General features: G+C 35.8%; 1 protein-coding gene across 9 annotated transcripts in view; it reads left to right on the plus strand.

Annotated features, from left to right (window-relative positions):
- LOC143911227 (CUGBP Elav-like family member 2) overlaps positions 1-18,947 on the plus strand; it is a 605,340-nt gene that overhangs the window by 432,897 nt on the left and 153,496 nt on the right. For all 9 annotated transcript variants that reach the window (XM_077430030.1, XM_077430026.1, XM_077430029.1 and 6 more), the window contains one exon: positions 6,031-6,069. The gene's annotated coding sequence lies outside the window, so the exon portion shown is untranslated. The remainder of the gene's footprint in view (positions 1-6,030; positions 6,070-18,947) is intronic.

The raw sequence follows: 18,947 nt of genomic DNA on the forward strand, positions 1-18,947 counted from the left end.
GAAAGTAGCATTCGTCACATCACCAAGGTGACCATAAGGTCTTCAACCACTAATTACTCAACCAAAGTGTTGTGTTTGGTATTACCAGAAATTACTGGCGAAATTCCAACTGTGAAACTGGATCAACAGTTAATTTCAATACCAGCGGGAATCAAGTTATCAGATCCCCTTTGGAATAAACCGACGCCAATCGATTTATTGCTCGGCGCCGAGATTTGCGTTCATGCTATGAAAGCAGGAACCATCCAGTTAGGAAAAGGTATGCCTATCTTAAAGGATACCGAATTCGGATGGACAATAGTTGGTCCATATCCCGAAGTAAATAATGCTCCAGGGAAGAGCCACATAGGCTTAAGTCAATTAGACAGTCACATTCAAAACTTTTGGATGATCGACCAGGTTCCTATGGTAAAACGTCAATCTCTTGAGGAGAAAAGATGTGAGGAACATTTCCAAGCACACACATCACGAGATAAAAACGGTAGATTTTGTGTAGCTTTACCATATAAAAATTCCCCGGTAGTATTAGGAAGTTCATTGCACATTGCGGAGAAAAGACACAAAACTTTGGAAAGACGTTTTTTAGCCAATAATAATTTAAAAATGGAATACAATAAAGTTTTAGAAGAGTACATAAATTTAGGACATATGTCAGAGTGTGAACCCCCGGAGGCACATGAGGTTCATTGTTATTTACCTCATCACGTCGTGGTTAAGGAGTCTAGCCTTACCACTAAATATCGTGTAGTTTTTGATGCGTCCGCAAAGACAACGTCCAATATCTCACTAAATAATATTTTGATGGTGGGACCTAGTGTCCAATCAGATTTGTTAAGTTTACTACTCAACTTTCGACTCCATAAATACGTGATTACTGCGGATATTAAGCAGATGTACCGACAGATTCAAATAGCAGAGAAAAATAAAAATGTACAATTAAATCATAATTCGTTATGGTGGGACGGCCCTAGTTGGTTGAAATTAGATGAATCACGATGGCCTCGAAGACCTCCTGAGATCACAATAGATCTTCCAGAGAGAAGGGTAGTCACTAACGCTACCCTTGTGAGGGAAAATAATTAGATAGATAAATATTCTCATCTTCCAAGACTCCTTCGAGTTTTATCATATGTTCGTCGGCCACTAAGGAATAAACAATTAAACGTTAAAGAAAATAACGAACCGTCCGCTTTAGAATTAAATGATGCTTTAAATAATTTGATTAGGTTATCGCAAATGGAATCATTTCCATTGGAATATCGTTTGCTGAGCAAGGGACATCCAATTCCCAGTAGCAGTAAATTAGCTAAATTGTCCCCTCTATTCCACGAGAATTTAATTTGTGTTGGAAGTAGACTTCCTCTGGGAACAACTCTATCAACGTCACCCATTATCTTGTCAAATAAGCATAAACTTACACACATGATTGTCCGAGATGCGCACTTGAAATATATTCACTTGGGTACTCAAGCCTTACTGTCGTTATTGCGGCAGACCTATTGGCCATTGGCCGGACATAATACTGTCAAAGGAGTGGTGCGTTCATGTGTCATTTGTTTCAGAAATAAACCACTGTCACACAATAGATTAATGGGATTACTCCCGCTTGAACGTACCACTGCGAATTTTCCTTTCAGTCATGTGGGGATAGATTTCGCAGGACCTTTTCCTGTGAAGAGTGGTTGCAATAAGAATTCTAAGATAATTAAGGGTTACGTTTGTGTCTTTGTGTGTTTTTCCAGTAAGGCAGTTCACTTGGAACTTGTCGGAGACTTAACGAGTTCAAATTTCTTAAATTGTTTAAGAAGATTCGTAGCCAGACGTGGCAGGCCCAATACGATATATTCCGACAATGCTACTAATTTTGTCGGTGCAAGTCGTGAACTCGTTAATTTAGTAAAATTAATTTACGAACGTCCTCATGAGGAGAAGCTACTACGGTATGTAGCCTCCGAAGGGATTCGTTGGAAGTTTAACCCGCCAAGGGCGCCTCACATGGGAGGGCTGTGGGAAGCAGCGGTTAAATCCATGAAGATTCATTTAAACAAGGTGTTAAAGGCCACCACCTTAAATTTCGAATCATTTTGTACGGTATTGACTCAAATAGAAGCTTGCATGAATTCCCGTCCTCTTAGTCCCTTGTCTTCGGATCCACTAGACCTTTTACCCCTCACACCTGGACATTTCTTAATTGGCAGATCCTTACTCGCTCTTCCAATGGAGGTTAAATATAACACTAATGTCCATGCCAATCTGCTTCAGATACAATTGACCACAGCAGCATTTTGGAAACGTTGGTCGGCGGAATATTTACATTCTTTGCAGTTACGACACAAATGGAAGAAGGACTCGAGCAACAATCTGAGTGTGGGTCAAATGGTCCTGTTAAAGGAGGAACACATGCTGCCAACCCGATGGGTCTTGGGTCGAGTCACTAAATTGTATCCCGGACCAGATGGCAGAGTTCGAGTCGTCGACGTCTTTACTGCCAGCGGAGAGTTTCGTCGGTCCAGTCATCTAGTGGCGCCATTGCCGATTCTACCACAAGGACCACTTGACAGGAAGGAAGATCAGCAAGAGGGAGGAGAAACAGCAGCTTCAATTCCGTCAACTTCGGTAGCTTAGTTTAACCCGAAGACACTACCCCCAACTCATATTACTTATTAGATGTAATCATGAGTTTAAATCAGTCAATGTTAATAGTAGTACTCCGTAATTCACTTTAATTGTGTTGTGTGTATAATTTAAGCTATTTTCATTTTAACATTCGGCAGTATATATCTCCGAATTTAATCTAATCATTTTGTCTTTATAATATAAGACTTGTCTCATGTCATCACTCGGAAGGATTATATCCGAGTTTAAAATAAACTGTTCAAATTTGACAGTTAAAATTAGATTCATGATTTGTTAATGTTAGTCTCCAAGCCACACTTAATGGAGCATCTTAAATTATTTCATGTCTACTTAATTATAACCTGCCGGGAGTCATCCGCAGGTCTTATGTTTCTTGTTATGAAAACATAAGTTAACTTTTACTGTTTATAGTATTTATGTGAATCGTAGAATAAGTAAATATTATAATACTGAACATTTCGATGTTTAACGTAGAGACATCTGTAATCATAGTTCGCCTTCATTTCCTGCTTGTAGGAATGAATGAATGACTTTCCAATTTACTTTTAATTTAGCAATGTTTGTGCTACTTGTTGATGAAATCAAGTTAACTTAGGAGCATTACACTCACTAATCAAGTTTAGTTGATCGGTAATAGCTGATCTGTCTTGACAACTGTAACAGTGTCAACATTGTATTGTCTAAGTTAACATCAAGATGAGGAATGCTTAAGTTTTAAACCATATACAGTCCACTCTCTCTTCTTTAAAGTAAACTTATCTTGTAATGCTTATTCACAGCTTCAAAGGAGATTTCAAAAATTTTAATGTAAATAGAAACAACATTCACCAGAGGTATACCTATAAGTTGAAATATTACTGAACCAATAAATTGATTTTATCCTCACACTGGATGAGGCAAAGGTTTCATTATTCACCCTCTATTTAATTATTTTAAGAGCTATGATTTATTGTAAACGACTCGTCAGTAATGCTGTAACTCTGTAGAATAACTGTATTGTTCAACAGTTTTCCTATGTGGGACTATGTTCCGACTTTTGTAATGACGTGTGGCAAACAGTCTTATTAACTGATTGTCGATTGGCATTATTGACGAGTTGGCATTAGTGTCGGCCCAAGCGGAAATACGCGACGGTCGACAGAGTCATCGAGTAGACGGCGTACGGACAGCTTGTGTTCCGTACGCTCCGCTGGCCCACCACGTGCAAATTTTACATTTCAATAAACTACATCAAACCATTATCGAAGTCTTTTCCATGATGATCCGGTTCGAAGGACCATCAACTTCCGACTTTTGTAATGACGTGTGGCAAACAGTCTTATTAACTGATTGTCGATTGGCATTATTGACGAGTTGGCATTAGTGTCGGCCCAAGCGGAAATACGCGACGGTCGACAGAGACCGAGTAGACGGCGTACGGACAGCTTGTGTTCCGTACGCTCCGCTGGCCCACCACGTGCAAATTTTACATTTCAATAAACTACATCAAACCATTATCGAAGTCTTTTCCAATATGTGTACGTATGCACTGAAGCATATTGCAGGCTAATGCAAATACTCGTGCACTGAACCAGTGTTAATCAGGATCATAATATCTCACAGAATGGTGCACGCACACGGTAAATTCACAGATCGTCAGTTAATTGTCCCGAATGAATTCGAACATAATCTACTGTACTTGCATAATAATCAGCCCATTCAATCGGTTTCCTGGGAGGCTTTATGTTGAAATTCAATTATTACAATAATACTAATAGCTATTTTAACTTCATATACCTACATACATATATTATCAAATACACAAAAACATATACTTACGAAATATATAAACTGTATACATATGTATATTTATTTATTTATTCATTTTTACATAGTAGAAATATACCAGGAAGGCTCGACAGGAAGACCGCAATGCGCCTTCCTGGACAATTAATTAGAAACAATGCAGCATTTTATCATTACATAATCACTGTATTTCCAGAAGCTGAAGAACATGAAATAGCAATTAATTAATTAATCACAGAATTAATCCATTGAGACATCTATGGATTTAGATTTTGTACATATTTTTTACAAATTATACACACAATAAATACAGAAGATTTGTGACAACTGGAAAGATGATTTTTTGCCAATTTTGAGGAACCGTTTCAATAATGATCAGATAAAATTGGAAAACTCTGATAAGAAACGATCGATTTGTAGTCAAAAATACCCCCAAATCTAACCAGCAGTATAGCGGATCCAACCCACTGATCACTTGGTGCTAAACATACACGCTACTATTAAGCCACACTGCTGGTTATTTGTATATATATATATATATATTTATCAGCTGGTATATATTTACCAGCTCGAGCAATGCCGGTCAAATGAACTATATGTACATATCTCTTACAGATAAAACCGAAACGGCGTCTGTAATTCGTGTCTGATTGGCTGCCGTCATAGTCGTTTCTGATTGGCTGGATTGGTCAAAGACGCTTGCGAATGGTCGGCCGTTAAATAATATTAATTTTAATAACAAAGCAGTATTCTCACTACTAGACTGCATTTCCATTTCAAGTTACTTTTATTATATCCATGCGAGAACGGATGAGATCGTCAAAAGTGGAACCGAGCGTAGCCGGGTAGCACTACTAATGTTCTATAAAACATGTACCCTTGCTTTGATTTAAGCGATAGATATGTGCATTCATTTCGAATTGGTTATCAGCTGATTTCTATTCATTGAACAAACAACGACATACTATACAAGATGAATTTAAATGAATTTTCAATCCTTATCACTTACCTTATTGATATATGTGTTTTAAGTTTAAATAATGTCAAGTCAGCGAGATTAATTATTGTAATTAGCTATAAAAATCATCTTATCATGTATTAAGTAAATAGTGAATAATGTAAAATAGGTTCAATAAATGAAAAATATTACGGCTGGAGAAGAGCCGTTATTCTAAGGTGGATATCGTTCTTAAACTGACCGCTAACTGCGGTGCGTGCTTAATTCCCCTCTCTCTCGCATCAGTGAGGCACGTATACAAGAGGCTCCCCGCGGAAATTATTATTTCTGTTGATATTGATATATATTTTTATTTCGTAATAGCATAATTCGAATCATAGAGGTTTTGATGAGGAATATATAAAATATGAAGACCCTGCAGCTGCGTTCAGTATACATATTTGGAGAAATACAATAAAATATATGTCCTGGTCACTCAATCAAAGTGTGATAATATAAATAGACCTTAAATCGATGGACGTACACATACATACATACATATATTTATTTATATCATAAACATAATATATATATATATATATATTTATATCATATACCTACACCTTCTTGAATTTTAAATTGTACTAAATAAAATCTTCTTTTTGTTACAGATCAAAAATGTGCATCATATCAAGCCATCGTAAAAATAGGTAAATTATACATCCATTTTAGATGTTCAAAATTAACACTTGATTGGTTGCTTCGCTTGAATATAAATTGGTCATTATTTGTTATGTCCTTTATCACATGTGAATCGTCTACAAATTAAATCAAATGCGAATCTCAACTTAATGTAAATTTATTCCAAGCCTAACTTCAATAAATATAGGTAAGATTTATAATGACAGTTTCAAGCGCGGAACATTTGAAACTACGAGAATTATAGTATACATATGTACGTTTGGGTGTATGCAAATCGGAGAAATTATATAAATAAGTAAACTAGATCTTCTTGCTGCCAAATGTCATCTTGTAGGCGTAGTTAAATTTTATTGCACTAGCAACATAGTACGTATTACCTATATGTATATTAAAAACAAACGACACTATCGTGGATCCGATTATTGTAAAACTTACGAGAACAAATCATGCTGTCGCATTGTAAAGACGTAAAATTATGTCTTTACTTTTATTAAATTATTAATTATGTAACTTTATAATATTATTACAATTTAATTAAATGCAACTTTTGCTGTCCATATCATGACGTTGACAATTACTTTTACCGTCTAAAAAATATTAATTTCCATTAATATATGTAAAATTAATACGTATTCCATAAATAAATTAATCATATCAACAACTTACGTATTTCATATTAAAATTTTATTTATGTAAATATTTCAAAACACGAAACACGAACTCAAAACTAACAAAAAATAAAAGTCAAATTCTACCGACCGACTCACGACCAATGTTGTATTACTTGACCAAAATGCAATGCGAAACTGAAACGAAATGTGATTGGCCATCGCGGGTCGAGTGCGGGGTGAATGTTAAATGATAAAGTGCTAGATTAGTTCGGCTATAACTATAGTTTCTGTTGGTTTTCACTTTCAAGTGGGAATTATCAAACGATTGGTATTGAATTAAATATTTAAATTGTTTCGAATAAGCTGCTGCATTAGATCATTATTTAACGTTTGGCATATTTGACCTGAGACAGCTGCAATTCCAACAAAACCTCATTAATGCGCATCGAGACACTCTTGCTCGCAGAGTTGTGTGTAATTTTAATATTTTACAAGGTACATGCATTTTCCACCCCTTCGGCAATACAAAACGCTTCAATTCCACGAACAGCGAGCACACATTTTCGACAAAATTCTCGGGCAAAGTGTCGTTGAATATTTAATTATAGGTTTGAGCTGTCGAACCGTCACTGGTGCCGAATCTCATCTTGTTTAGAGACATCTTCCCGTCTCCTTTTCTCCGTCATGCCGTCGTTTTCGTCATTGTTCGTCGCTAAGCCGGCGGCTGGAAAACTTTTCCAGAAATCCTCCTCTGATGACACTTCCTTTCTCCTCCCTCCCTATTGTCGTCGGAAGGGAGCGAAAGATTGTCGGGATTTCCCCGCTGCGAAAATGAATTATTAACGCTTTTCAAGACGCATATTGCGTCGGGCCAAAGCAAATAGATAGGCACCGAACGTCGACATTCATTATTAACCCTTTACGTGCCGAGATTTTCGAATCGCTAACACGATCTCACATTCCGCGCGCACGTGGAGCACCCAAACTATTTTCAATAAAATTTCCACGTATCTTTAATCTTTCCAATCTTACAACAAACACAACCTGCACAATTGACTATTTGGGGACTTTTTCAATTCCATCTCGAGCTTTCAGCATAACATTTTATTACAAATTTAATATTTAATTTATTTAAGTTTAAGCTTTGACCATTGTGGCATTACAGGAGTCCCTAATGTGGTCGGAAAAATACAGAAAAATGACAAAAAAAATATATCTATGGTATATATAAAAATGAATGTCTGTCTGTCTCGTATAGGCTCCTAAACCACTAAAACGATTACGATGGAGCTGTCAGGATTTGTTGAATGTATGTCCGGGAAGCTTACTGTAAAAAAAATCGCCCGAAAACGGGAATGAGTGACGCGATCTGCGTTGTTAGGGTAAAATAAACAAACAATTGAATAATTTCAAATGTGTTCGCTGCCTGCATTTTTCCGAAAAATGGAAACGAGAACGAGAGCGGAAAAGGGAACGGGAACGAGAACGGGAACGGGAATTGCATGTGTTATTGTGGCATTGCAACGCATGCTGGGTTCAGCTAGTCTTACATCAATAGCCAGCACCAATACATAAGAACTAGCCGCAAATACAAACATTCCTGCGAGGTCCAAATGGAAGCGAGAAGATTGAAAATCCATGCAATCATGCAATTATGAAAATAATGATGAGCGCAAGCTACCAGACAAATAGCATAAAATAGTCTCCAATAATCTACGCTCACTGATGTGGAAAATATCACATTCAGGCACAGAAGCGACGATCTCATTATGAAGTTGGAAAGCTTTTTAAACAGTAGCCATCCGATAAAGCACTGTGCGGCCAGTAGATACAACCTCCAAATGGAGCATTGTGCTCAATTTGCGATAAAAAAAATCGCACATGTTTAATTGGGTTCGGTGATTATCCCGCAAAAGGCGATCTCGCGCGAGTTACTAAAATCTCGATCACGGAACATCTGGCACCCAAGAACTCCATCAATCGAAAGGTTCGCACGCTAAATATTGTACTAACGATAGCTCGAGTACTAGATGTTCCGTGATCGAGATTTTAGTGACTTGCGCGAGATCGCTTTTTGCGAAATAATCCGTTTACCATTTGATTGTGGTGTGTTTAAATTTTTCTCCGAAAATTGTGATGGAATTCCCTTGGAATTTGATTCATTGTGATTCTTTTTTCGTATAAAAATTAATTTTAAAGTCATCATATGGCTGGAGGTGCAACAAAACTTTGCAACCCCACTTCTCTACACCATTGAGCTATAGTGGGATGCTAGGAATGCCCCTTACCATCCTCTTTATTTGAAAATTTAATGTAAGTGAGTTTCGCTTTTGTAGTGTACATCTAATATATAATTTCGAAAGAGACTTGGAATCCGTGACGTTCAATGTAATAAAAAAATGAATATTCAAATAAATTTATATAAAATAAAACTATTGAAATAAATTTAATAAAATGTTTACTACAAGATTGGGGCCATATTTAAGTGGTTTATATTACAAATACAGAGCGAAGCCGTAAAATACAATTTCGATTCTTTGTCAATTTCATTGTTTATTTTAAATTAACTACTAGTGTTAATTTTTACCTCTAAATTATTCTACCATAATAGTATATAAGCCGTAAAAAAATAAAGCAAAAAAACTGCTTCGAAGAGGAAAAACTTTGGTCTGACCATTTTCGGTAAAGTTAGTCGTCGTCGTTGGACATTAATTAGCCAGGGGTTCCAAACAGCGCGGCACTCGAACCCGACCTTAATCGCGGCGACATTAGTTGATCGTGGCCAGTGGTAATTAACCCCTACCCCCGACCGATGCAAATGACTTCTTGTAAAAGAAAAAAATAGCAGTCGAACAAACACTTTCCAAGTCGAATAATCACACGACCAAAATAAACTTCGTGTTTTGTTTCTAATTGTTTTCGAAAGTTTAATGATTTCGTCGAGGGTTGCGGTAACTGACCTCACCCAAGTCACACAGATTAGTACAGGGTGTCCCAAGACATTAAATTTCGGTCGCATCCGACGGAAAAGCCCGCGAGAGGACGCGCAAGGGCGCACGTGACAACGTAAGGGTGAAAATCCGATTTTCCGGAAAGGGTTGCCGCATTTGAATTCCTAGCAGATTCGGACACAAATATACAAGGAAAAAAGTGTCTGTCGCCTGTTGTGAAAACAACATTTGTTATATTCGATTTTCTTTATACTATATTTATTATATTTATGTACATATGCGTGTGTGTGTGTTTTGTGTTTGATTTAATTGATTGTTTTATTAAAACGGTGCGTCGTTTCTTATTATGAAATTACGGCACTTTGACTTTGATTGATAATGTCGATTTGTTAACTCGAGTATCTGCGATGAAATTTGTTTTGCAAGCTTTGTACCTGTGCTGCTATACGTATACTTCTCAAACCGTTTTGGATGAAATTATTATCCTTGTGAAATAATTTTGTATTTACATTAATTAAAATTAATTGTATACATATATTACATATAACAACGCGTATATTATAGTTTGATTCATATTGTATTTAATTGATTAATTAAAAAAATATATTTTTAACTTTTAAAATTCGCTATGTATTTAATTATTTAAGTATTTTAAAACAATAAAATTCACATTATATAGAAAGAACATCTGACCAATATTTCCAATACTCACTTTTAATATAGCAATACTAGATTTTAAGTTAGAGGCTGCGATAGCCAAAAAACTGTAAAAATTTCTTATTCTTTTAAACCCTCATACATACATATATCATAAACAAGAATTAAGGGAGTCACAATTAGTAAATATTGATTAGTCTCCGCTCTGAAAATTATAAGATAACAATTGAATTTCATCTTCTCACTTTACTTTTAGTATATAACCAGCAGTATAGATCAATGGTAAGCTAATAATGCTTTTAATTGTGTGGTCACGGGTTCTATTCCTGGTGTGTGCTGTTGGCCAGGCCTTGGATATGTGACTCCAGGTTGATCGTTTCCTATTTCCAGAGTTTCCCAATTTATCTGATTTCATTGAAACCGTTCAATTTTCACTGATTTGTATAAATGCTGCTAATTTGTCAATAGATGTCTCTGTGAATTTTAATCGTTGTTGGTATTTGGCTTTTATAATACAATACTTTTGTACAAATTTTTGATCATGGATGTCGTGTTTAATGTAATATATAATTAATAATTCTTAATATTTATATCGCACTCGTCACATTGGAGCAATGTGTTAAAACGAATGTGCGTGATTTATTGAATAAATTTAAGATTTATTAAAGTATTATCACGCATTAGTTAGATGAGATTTTCGAGATTAGTCAGATTAGACGAAATTCATAAAAAGATAATAAAATTTATAATATTTTGGTCTACTTTGAAGTTACAATCACTAATACGCGTGTTTAGTTTCCAAATTATTCACGTTTATAATGTCAAATATGATACTAAATGTAATATAACTATGTAATAGAGAAAGGACATCAGATGTAAAATCTCAAAGACCTATTTATTTTATCTAAAATTCCCAAATGTTTTTCCCCCGAAAATACATTACAATGCAAGTGCTTCCTTTCATGATGCCGTTCGCAATTCCGACCCACTGAATTTGCATATTACAATTTACAAGACACAACAAATGTCTGCCCGTTTCCATCTTCCGAAAAATATTTTTCTCTACATATATAATATGTGATGGGAAAAAAAGAAAGAAAAAAGATTTTTCGCATCCAACACGTTTTTTCAGTATCCCACGGGTGCTTCGACCCAATCTAATTCTACGTTTGATTTGTTCTTCTTGATTGCCCTTCATGCCTATTTATTGGCCCATATACAAAGGTACCACTAAGGCTACGCTCCGAAGGTTTCGTTTACTTTGGCCGAATCGCTGAATGAATTAAACATCAACTTTATTTTCACCCTTAGATGTTCGCCGTCAAACGCTTCCGTTAACCCTTATCCGATCGCTAATATGATTTACCCTTACACAACTCCTTTGTAATTTAAATTCACGGGTTTTTCTTCTCGCATCTCGTCGCCGATGATTCGATTCGTTTGAAGATCGCAAAATGAGTACGTATGTACATATTATAATTCGGTTGTGCGAGTGTTATTTGTTCGCGGGTCGAATTCGAGTGTGACGATTCTAATTCGATTTGAAACTGTATCCAGGTTGTTAATCAATCTCAAATATCCGCCAGCGTAATCCGAATAATCTCATTAAATACCGAGGCATTCATTATCGTTTAATCCCCCATAATTCCGTTATTAAGTTTACCCCGGTCTCGAATACGCTCGTGTCGAAAAGGTCAAATATGGTTGAAAGCTCTCACACAAACTTTAACTATTAAACTCGCATATAGAAAATTATTTTCATTTGATACGTTTTATGCCACGCCTTAACACGGACATTAATCTAAAATTTATATAAATTTTAAAATATCTAGAAACAACTTATTGAGAGATTATTCACAGATCCTTATTTACTATGATTGAAAATGTATTTAAATTTAAACAAAATATACAAAGTGTTGTAAAATCAATTTAACATTTATGTTAAAATGCAAATGTGTCCAAAAAATAGTATACATATTGCAAGATGTTTCCATTTTCAACTTTTTGTTGCAAATCATTACTTTTGACAATACATTTTAAACGTAAAAAAACGAAACCTAAGCCTGACTTCAAAAAACTATCATATTTGAAACATTTCGTATATTAGATAAACGGGCCCGAACTGATGAAATACATCAATACATTTCACATACATATACATATGTACATAAATTAGTATATTCATAACACCAAATTCAACGAATTGACTCATTACAATTTATCAATGCAGTAAATTTATAATAAACAGTTTTACGTATCTCTTAAGTCTATCGTTCCAATATGAAAGTGTTCTTCGAATGTATTAGTAATAATTAAAAGTTTATATTTTAAAATATAAAATAACGATTCAGAATTAAATAATCTATTTTATTCAAAACATAACTTGAAATAAATTGATTGATTGGAATTTTGACTGAATCGTTATCATCCTAATCAACGTTTAAAAAAAACATCCCCTGGAAAGTCTACTTTCAGACTATACAACTTACATTTATGGTTTTATATTTTCAAATTATTTTTTCGCTGATATTATACATACATACATACATATGAGCCGCTGTATTTGAAAGTGGAGGAAATCAGTCCCAAAAACACTATTTTTGTTTGACTTAATTCACAAATTGCCATTACTTATTATAATTCAATATTTCCAGTATATCTAAAAAGCTGAATAAACGTATTACATGCCACAATTATTTTTAAATATTGTTAAACCCAAAACATTATATTTAATATTTTGCGAATAATTTCTCGAAATGAAGAAAAGTGGACCTATGCCACTTTCAAATATACCAGCTCGTACATAAAATATATAAAATTATATACAAAAGGAACACAATCTTCATGGTAGAAACTTTGTTTACACAAATTATAATATAGTATTATGTATCTTCATTTTCCAATGATTTCATAAGCCATTTTCAACGATAGCATGAAATCCAATATTATAGTGAAAAGCCCGCAAGTACGCTAAATTTGCGTATAGTTAACTATCCAGGTAGTTGTTGTCGTAAGTCTTGGCGATCGGCCCAAACGATCCCTTGTTCCGATATTATTTATTGCGAAACTATCGACATTCGCCATGGGCGCGCGAAACTTTAATTAAAACCGAAAATTGGCACGGAAATTCCCGCCGAAACAATTTTCCAACGTCATAATTTTCCCCACTTACACGGTGGGAGCCTTTTTAGTTCGACCAAAAACTTTCACATACAATAGAAATGACATACATCATCGCAAACGACGCGCCAAAGAGCCCATTATCGAAATACCATTTCCGGACATAATAATTTTTCAACTAACTTTCAATTTGATGCGTGCAGTCTCCCCAATTCGTCGGTTAGGTTTAACAAAATAATTGAGATGTTATTCGTCTTGCGCCATACTTTCACGACAAAATGGCACGCCAAAAAAATAGTAGTGCGTATGAAGGGTGCGTGATATATAGTAGCTAGTTGATCCCCCATTAATTTCAATACGACGGCCAGGGGTTTTCAACCTTAGGGGGGTTTTCCACGGGGACACGGCCGCAACACATGGTCCATTCGCGCACTCCTGCCTCCGTCCCTAATGGTCAAACTTGCGTCATTATGCGCGGGCCGGAGGACTCGTTTTTCCTTATCTCCAGGACCTCCGGCAGGCTCCTGTGGCCCTTATCCTGTTCGAGGAATTATGCGGATGGTACATGTCGTCAACCTTTTTTTCCCCGTAGTTTATTTTAAAGCGGGGCCGCGCCGTAAAACGGATCGTTATTTACGCTTACGTTCGCCTCTCCAGAGGGACCGCGAATCTACGTCGTTGTTTTAATGTCTTTTATGTTAAAGTTAACCGTAAAAGTTTGCTTTGCCTGCATTTTTTTATTATGTAATATAATGTGATGTATAAGCTAGAATGAAAATGAAAATTTATGGTAGGTGTTCCGACTTTTGTAATGACGTGTGGCAAACAGTCTTATTAACTGATTGTCGATTGGCATTATTGACGAGTTGGCATTAGTGTCGGCCCAAGCGGAAATACGCGACGGTCGACAGAGTTCGAGCAGACGGCGTACGGACAGCTTGTGTTCCGTACGCTCCGCTGGCCCACCACGTGCAAATTTTACATTTCAATAAACTACATCAAACCATTATCGAAGTCTTTTCCATGATGGTCCTTCGAACCGGATACCAGTAACCTAGGCCACAACACCAAACGGACAAACCAATAGGAAAAAACGTGGTCGAGAAAAAATGGATGTCAATTAAGAAATCGGTATCGTTCCTTTGTTACTATCCATACCTTTCCAATACTAATAACATGTTTGCTTCTATTTCAGCAATATATTGATTGATGTACAGAGGTACATGACCGCGTGATTGACGCAGAAAATATATAAATAAAAACATAACCTACAAAGACGCATGGGACACAGAGGTAATCCAAAATTATCGGAACGATCACATAAACATCGTAAAGGATATTCAAGTAAGTGAATGTATTCAATCTCAGGCAATCTGTTCAAAAGGCAATCATGTGGGTAGGTCAGTTTTAAAATATGTTTTAAAGTATAACAATTAATTAACGCGATTGTATAAAATAATATCGCGCTACGAAGGAATGTTTCATCGGTCGCATCGAATTTCGTATTAAAAGTGTAAAATCAGATGTAGTGTAAAATTAGCAAAGCACGTGGAGAATTATACTTGTAGCCCCAAAGTGGATTAAATCAAGTACATACCGGTATATTCATATCGGTAGATCTTTGTTTCTTAATGTGTGTAGAAACACCCTCCCCCCCCCCCCCTTCCACGATAAATGTGGAATTACACTTGTAGCCCCAAAGTGGATTAAATCAAGTACATACCGGCATATTCATACATCGGTAGATCTTTGTTTCTTAATGTGTGTAGAAACACCCTCCCCCCCCCCCCCTTCCACGATAAATGTGGAATTACACTTGTAGCCCCAAAGTGGATTAAATCAAGTACATACCGGCATATTCATACATCGGTAGATCTCTTTGTTTCATAATGTGTGATGAAACAGTGGTGATTTAAAATAAATCACAAGACTTGTAGCCCCAAAGTGGTTTAAATCAAGCACCCACCAATTTAGGGTTGTTATTTCTTCCAAAATATGTTGGATAGATTCTGGTGATAATAGTTAAAGTAGAATATTAAGATTCACGGTTAATCATTGAATATTATTACCTTATCTCTACGAATAGTTCAATTGACAGCTATAGTAGAGAATAACTGTATTTATGAGACGAAATAGTGCAACTTTCTGAAACAAATGTCAAGTGCTGAAAACGAGGAAATAGAAGCTTCGACTTCCAAGTCGCATAAAGGTCGAAATCCAACTAGGGACGTAGAACCTATTAGAGACAGGTCAAGCTCTAGAATACATCAGACTCGAAGTCAGACTCAATCGATAGAAATATTAGCGAAAGAAAATAAAGTAGAAGTTACAATGGCGTCAATAGAATTAAGGTATTCGGGCGCGTTAAAAAGACTAAAGGGAAAAATAGAAAGAACCTCCGAAATAAATGAAGGCCAGTATCAAACCATTAAAGAAGCATACGATTATGTCCGAAAACTCCATTATGAGTATTTAGATAACCTCACAGATATAGAGCAGGCGGATCAAATAGACGAAGAGTTCGACATGATTTCAATGACAATTCAAAATCTTAAAGCGACATTAGATAGACAATCCATTCAAAATAATCAACTAAAAGTAGAGCAAACAACAATTAAATTTGCTAGAGATAAGTTACCGACGTTGACTATTCCCACATTTCAGGGAGATCCATCTGAATGGCAATCATTTCAACAAACCTTCAAAAATATAATAGGAAATAAACCTGAATATTCTAATGTCACTAAATTACTATATTTGCATCAATCATTACTCGGTCCCGCTTTAGCAGCTGTCTCAGGGTTAGATATTAACTCAGACAATTACGAAACAACTTGGAGTATTTTAGACAAGCAATATAATTTACCAAGACTTAATCTCAAAACTAGGATCAACTCACTTTGTGACTTAAAATTAATCACAAAGGAATCACATATCGAATTGAGAGATCTATTAAATAAGGTAACGGTGTGTATTAAAAACATTGAATCATTGGGTTACGCGAGAGAAATTTTAGATCCATGGGTAACATGTTTAGTTCTAAGGAAATTACCATTTAGTTTATTAAAGGACTGGGAAACATCTCTGGTTGACAGAGAAATGCCACCGTACGAGAAGTTAGAAACGTTTCTGCAGAATAGATGTAATGTATTACAATCTACTGCATCTGTAACTACGGTGAAGGAATTCCCTCATAGTCGTCAAAGAATCATGAGAACTCATGTCGCGAACAAAAACCCATCAAGTAAGGTAAACGCATGCGCATTCTGTCGAAATAATCATTTCATAGGCAAATGTGATAAATTCAAAGCAAAATCCAGTATGGAAAGAAATGAATTCGTTAAATCTAATAACATGTGTTTTAAATGTTTAAATTCATCGCATAAGATAACAAATTGCAAGTCTAACTATAATTGCTTAAGGTGCAAACAAAACCATCACACTTTGTTGCATCAGGACGATACATTTAGTTCCAATAATACGGGAAGGAAGTCAATTAATGCTCATTCTACTCATTTCTCTCAAAGGGAGATAATTTTACCGACGGTACAAGTAGACATTATAACGTCCAATGGAACGGTCGTTAAGGGTCGCACATTATTAGATTCCGGCTCACAAGTCAACTATGTTACCACATCTTTCGCTAAGAAGAATAACTTCAAATTAGAGAAAATCTCTCAAAAAATTGTAGGTATCGCTAATCAAGAAAGTAGCATTCGTCACATCACCAAGGTGACCATAAGGTCTTCAACCACTAATTACTCAACCAAAGTGTTGTGTTTGGTATTACCAGAAATTACTGGCGAAATTCCAACTGTGAAACTGGATCAACAGTTAATTTCAATACCAGCGGGAATCAAGTTATCAGATCCCCTTTGGAATAAACCGACGCCAATCGATTTATTGCTCGGCGCCGAGATTTGCGTTCATGCTATGAAAGCAGGAACCATCCAGTTAGGAAAAGGTATGCCTATCTTAAAGGATACCGAATTCGGATGGACAATAGTTGGTCCATATCCCGAAGTAAATAATGCTCCAGGGAAGAGCCACATAGGCTTAAGTCAATTAGACAGTCACATTCAAAACTTTTGGATGATCGACCAGGTTCCTATGGTAAAACGTCAATCTCTTGAGGAGAAAAGATGTGAGGAACATTTCCAAGCACACACATCACGAGATAAAAACGGTAGATTTTGTGTAGCTTTACCATATAAAAATTCCCCGGTAGTATTAGGAAGTTCATTGCACATTGCGGAGAAAAGACACAAAACTTTGGAAAGACGTTTTTTAGCCAATAATAATTTAAAAATGGAATACAATAAAGTTTTAGAAGAGTACATAAATTTAGGACATATGTCAGAGTGTGAACCTCCGGAGGCACATGAGGTTCATTGTTATTTACCTCATCACGTCGTGGTTAAGGAGTCTAGCCTTACCACTAAATATCGTGTAGTTTTTGATGCGTCCGCAAAGACAACGTCTAATATCTCACTAAATAATATTTTGATGGTGGGACCTAGTGTCCAATCAGATTTGTTAAGTTTACTACTCAACTTTCGACTCCATAAATACGTGATTACTGCGGATATTAAGCAGATGTACCGACAGATTCAAATAGCAGAGAAAAATAAAAATGTACAACGAATCATTTGGCGAACAGATCCCCAGAGTAAATTCAAGCATTACAAGCTTAATACAGTAACATTCGGAACTGCTTCAGCCCCATTTTTAGCTACTAGATGTCTAAATCAGTTAGCAGAGGAGAATAGAAACAAATATCCCATCGCTAGTAAAGTGATCGAACGTGATTTTTATGTTGATGATTTGCTCACGGGAACTAATACTATTGAAGCTGGTAAATTATTAAAGGTTCAACTGGAAACCATATTATTATCAGCCGGTATGCCCTTAAGCAAATGGACATCGAACAACTCCGATATAATCACGGATGTTAAAGCTGACGATTGTTCAGATTTTAACTTCTCTAACGAATCACACAAAACTTTAGGTTTATTTTGGAAACCGCGGGAAGACGTTTTTGTATTTAAGGTTCAAACCGAAGTCGAGACTGAAAATATAACAAAAAGAAACTTTTTATCAGTAATTAGTCAGATCTTCGACCCATTAGGACTATTATCTCCATTGTTAATTAATTATAAGATATTAATGCAATCTGTCTGGCAACAAACCATTGGTTGGGATGAATTCATTCCTCAGACAATCTTCAAAAAATGGAAAGATTGTCAATTATCCAATACAGTCATGAAACTTTATAAAATTCCTAGATTGATAATACTAAATAATGTCATTAATATACAGGCACACGGATTTTGTGACGCATCCGAGAAAGCTTATGGTGCTTGTATTTATGTAAAATGTACTGATCAATTGGGAAATTCCAAATGTCATCTTGTGTGTTCTCGTTCGAGAGTCGCTCCGCTCAGTTTTGTAACTATTCCGCGTTTAGAGCTGTGCTCCGCTATGTTATTATCAAAGTTAATGAAGTCAACAATAGACCAATTAACAATTCATATTAATGAAAAATAT

This window comes from Arctopsyche grandis, chromosome 4 (assembly GCF_051622035.1).
Source record: "Arctopsyche grandis isolate Sample6627 chromosome 4, ASM5162203v2, whole genome shotgun sequence".
NCBI lineage: Eukaryota > Metazoa > Arthropoda > Insecta > Trichoptera > Hydropsychidae > Arctopsyche > Arctopsyche grandis.